Here is a 5,000-nt window from a genome sequence, read left to right as displayed (position 1 = left end):
TTAAATATGTTAAGGTAGGTATGATACTTTTGAGTGGTTTTCGATGCAGTTTCACCTCCTGAGCAAGAATTTAGTAATAATTATTCGGTAACTAGCCTACACTATTAGGTATTTACTTTGAACTCTATACGTCGGGTACATCACACCCGTTGGTAGCGTCGTGTAGCGCCGAGGAATGCTTATATAGAAATATTTGGCTGTATCCCAGAGTGACATTGTGGAAGGTTAGGTTAGGACGCACTCATAGCCTACTATAGGCTATTAGGTAATTAGCCTATCCTTTGGAGTATCTTTGAGCAGATTTGGGTATGAATGTGAAATATGTCAAAATTACATCAAAATGTATCATAAAATAACATTTCCCAATGGTAAATCAACTGCAAGCTGAAATCACATCCACAATTCCATACAAGGAAGAATTTAGTCACAAGCTTACCTTCAATGACTCACATTTGACACATGAAGTTGGTTGAACGTCTCAGAATTTCTGAATGGGGACATTCATGTCCTTTTATGAAAGGATATATGTTTGGCACTTCTCTCCTCCAGCAGAGCTTAATGGAAGGAATGCCTCTAATTAGTCGTCGTCGCCCAGGAAGAGTGGCTGGCATCGGCCACTGGATTATCTTCGCCTGATTCCTCGGTCATTATCGATCATAGGTAGTATCATTCACTTGTTTGATTAATATTCAGGTGCATTACATAGATAATGCAAAAGCAATGATTTATTTTAAGGAATGTATGGTAATCATTATGCTGCTTGTAATGCTGGGAAATGGAAGTAAATCGTGTGATATAATGGTTACGGGTAACACAGTAGAGCCGCCGGCTGTTACCGGATCTTTTGATACCATTTCCTCACAGTACCGCCTTCATGACCATATTTCTCTTCATTTAGTACTGAATCAGATAATAACGGCGTCGCGATAATTATCTTCTATGGTGTAGAGACAAATCTCATGCGAATTAAAGTTTTAATTTTACTTCAAGAGTAATCTGAAACCGGTCACACACACACACGATAAGAAACTTCTGCCCACTCTGGTTGAAAATACCTCGCGTAGATTTAATTCTGCATGCAACAAATTCTGTCAAGCTTATAATCACTGATGAAATGGAGAAAACGGGGGATGAAGCTAAGCAGACAAGTTAAGCTGTATTTCTTAAGTATCCCCAAATATAAGACGATAAAAAGGCCAGCGCGATTCCACCAAGCTGGTCGCCTTGGTACTAATCACAATGAGACATAAATTTCGTCAAGAATCATAAAATTTCCCAAACTCCAAGTTTGACATTACCATGAGCAATTCAAATGCATACTTAAAAAATATATGTGACTTATAGCATTTTCCACTGATATAAAGTAAATAAATAACCTCTCTGCAGGTTAGGCCTACATATTTATTCAATCAGTAGTACTAAGTGAAGGACACATTTTGATGGTAACACTGCATGTGGTAATGACAAGAGCGATGTGTGTTGTAATAAAAAATGCAATGTAAATGTCAGGATTTGTTTTATACTGGCTAGAATTAAACAAAATCATCTAAACGAGCAGACGGCAGTGCAGATTTTTTTAAAAGTTATTTTTAACATCATCTTTATCTTTCCCCAACCAGAGAATGAAAACATGATGCAATATTAATTTTAGCACCAATGATATTAAACAAAAACGTTTGGTTCCTTACTGTGAAACGCAAAGACTATACACGAAAGATGGGAAACTGACTATTATACCATTAAAAAAAAACATCATCCAAAACCCGTCAGAATGCGCGCCATCTATTTGATCATGCCCTCAACTAAAACTCTGCTGTGTGAGCGCGGCTTTTTTAAATGTAAAATTTATTCTTATGTTGCAATAAACTTCTCTTTATAAATTATTGAATACTAAATCGATTAATATTGCTTGTTAACATGATTATAGGGCTCTATCATAGCTTATGACATATATTAGGCATTTCTGAATCATTAAATAAAATCCTTCAGTTAATGTAACATTAATTGCTAAGTATCTTTATCTAAAATTGAGAGGGCAGTTAGAATGAAACAAAACTTATTCTCATATTATCTTATTATTTCACCAATATAGTATACAGTAATTATTTTCCTTTTTTTTGGGCTTGTGCTTATGATTGTATATTGTACATACCTAAGCGACTATACACAAATGTTCTTGCAAAGAACATAAACAAAGTAAAAGAAATGGCACATGCTTCATTTGCATGCAATAGTCATACAAGTCATGCAAACAAAACATGCATATATCAGAATTTAAATAGCAAACAAAGCATGGGATAATCAAAACCAATAATATGAAATCAAAATGAAAAAGCAGACTTAACTTGCATGCTGATTAGGCAAAAAGTTAAGCAATATTTGTTAATAAAACTAAGAAAAGTACAACAACAAAGTAGTAAAGTAAGTACGCCCTTTTATAACAAATGCATACTGTATTTACAGAATACTGTATAAGCAAAAATCTAGGTTAACTTAATTTTCATCAAAAGCAAATAAAACTTTCAATCACAGAAAATCAAATAGGAAAACAAACCACAGATAAATCATTCAACCAAAACAATTAGATTTCAAAAACTTTCAAAAAAAAAAAAAAAAAAAAAAAAAAGGGATATCATCAACAAAAAACTGTCATGGTCAGAAATAAAAAATGTAAGCATGCCAATACTGTATATCAAATTAAGTAAAAAATACAAAACTTCAAGAAATAATACAGTACAGTATAATGAAGTTGATAAACATAATATATTGAAAGGATGCTATCATGCAACAGGAAAAACATAGGAAGCAAAAACAAAATAAATACAGTACATGCATAAGTAATCTTTCATTTTAAATCAATGAAAACTGAATAAATACATACGGTAGATTTTGTTAATGTCAAAGTCAGGAAGTGGCCTAAAAGCCTGAAAAAAAAAATATAGACATTATTTTACTGATGAGTCACTTTAATTACCTTTCTCATTTTTTTCTTTCATTATAGTCATTATTTTGCCAATTTATTACTAATGTATTACTGCGTACATTTGCTGCCAAATGGTAAATTTACTTTGGAATACTATGTGGGGTGTTGGTACCAATTACAAGGTTTCATTTTAAAATTGAACAATTATGAACATATAATGCAGAAACATAGATGAAACGGTAAGAATGGATCTTGTGGGAGCAGATATGCTGGTTTGCATGTAATTTTTTTTTTTTATTTTGAATGCTTTTATACATACATATAGGAAAATTCAATCATAGATTAAAAGGTTAGTGAACTTGAAATTAAAGTTAGACACAATAACTTACTAACCTACTTATGCTCTCCATATGAATGCTCCCACAGATCCATCCTTCCTGATGAAACAACTTTGGTTTGCTAAATAGTTGTTTATTAATGAAAAATTAAGGTAAACATTTATAACTACAACCCAAGGGTAAGCTGCTGAGAATATAACATAACTAAAGTATATATACAGTATATCAAAGTTGCTGTGAGTAGCCTATCTGGAAAAGGCATGGAGACCCAATATTCACGAATTGTATGACAGTGATAGGAATTGGTATGTTTATTTCATATTTCTAGAGATTTTCAAGATATGCAAATATAACTTTAAGGTATTTATTTGAAATACAATTGACGCCTCTAAATGACAAGAAAATAAAGTTTTTTCTATTGATTTTGATATGTTTTGCAAGATAGCTTCATTTCCATTGCAAATTACTGTTGACATGGTTAGGTAACTGTTGGCATGGTTATGGTACTGCTGATATGGTTAGGTTTACTGTTGACATGATTAGGCTACTGATGTTACACTACCAGGAAGGTTAGGTTGGTTGTTGGGGTTTCAAATGGCAAATATTTTTTTCTAGTCGAAAATCACATATAATAATATTTTCTTTCTGCTTAGAGGCGTCCACCGTATTGTAAATACCTATTTTCTAATATTTATTTCGGAATAACATTGCACCGCATTCAATTTTGCTTTGGTCTATTTTATTTCTTCATTTTCTCTAAAAGTCATCATGTACTTTGTAACAGATGAAATTATTTTATTACCTTTCTTTATTCTGAGGAAAAGCATGACAAATCAGATGGGGAAAATCATTTTTCGTCCTATTGCAAACCACACACGGGTGATGATGGCTTCGCCCACTCATGATTGAAATTGAATGCCCCGCTTTGTGAAAAAGTAAACAAACAGACGATGTAAGTAGGTGCAATGCTACCGCCATCTTCATTTCATGCCAGGTACTAAATTGTATGCGGCCGATGCGGCTGTGTCTTGAGCTTCCCATCTTTCGTGTATAGTCTTTGGTGAAACGTTACTAAGGCAATTAAAAGATACGTTTCAGAAGACTGTGGCGCTAAGGTGTTAGTCAAGTTACTTCGTTGATCCAAACGGGAACAGGCTTATTCGGACCTTGGCTGATTCGGACCAGATGTACTGGCTCATTCGGACCTTCATCTGATTGGCTGATTCGGAGTTTGGACCTAATATGCATTGGCATTATTTGGCAGCTCCTGGCTATCATTCATAGGGGTGCTGTTACATAATTTTTCTTCAATTCCTTGATATTAATTGCATAAACACACATTATATAGTACACTCACACACACACACACACACACACACCACACACACACACACACATATATATATATAGATATATATATATATATATATATATATATATATATATATATATATATATATATAGATATATATAATTACGTTTAATGCCCCCTACCCCCCTGCCTACCCAGCATTTAGTTAAATTAGTAAATTGCTAGAAGTGCAGCCATTTCCTCCAAGTCGGCTGACTGTTGGAGGGAGAACGCATGCCAGAAAAGACATTTCTGTCCAGGAGCGGGGAAGAAATAAACCATTAACTTGGGCCTCAAGGTTAGATTAAGAAAGGCAGGTCACAGGATTAGATAGGCCTCGATGTGAGCTTTAGGAATTCCTAATATAAGACCTCTAGCTTTTCCTTCC

The 5,000-nt window shown here is 33.8% G+C and overlaps 1 pseudogene; it reads left to right on the top strand.

The window, feature by feature from the left end:
- The first annotated feature begins 798 nt into the window (after positions 1–798).
- The window catches only part of LOC135218798 (carbohydrate sulfotransferase 11-like), a 15,734-nt pseudogene continuing 11,532 nt past the window's right edge, over positions 799–5,000 (top strand).

This window comes from Macrobrachium nipponense, chromosome 1 (assembly GCF_015104395.2).
Source record: "Macrobrachium nipponense isolate FS-2020 chromosome 1, ASM1510439v2, whole genome shotgun sequence".
NCBI lineage: Eukaryota > Metazoa > Arthropoda > Malacostraca > Decapoda > Palaemonidae > Macrobrachium > Macrobrachium nipponense.
Note: the sequence above shows the minus strand (reverse complement) of the source record. Positions and strands in the feature narration are given on the sequence as shown.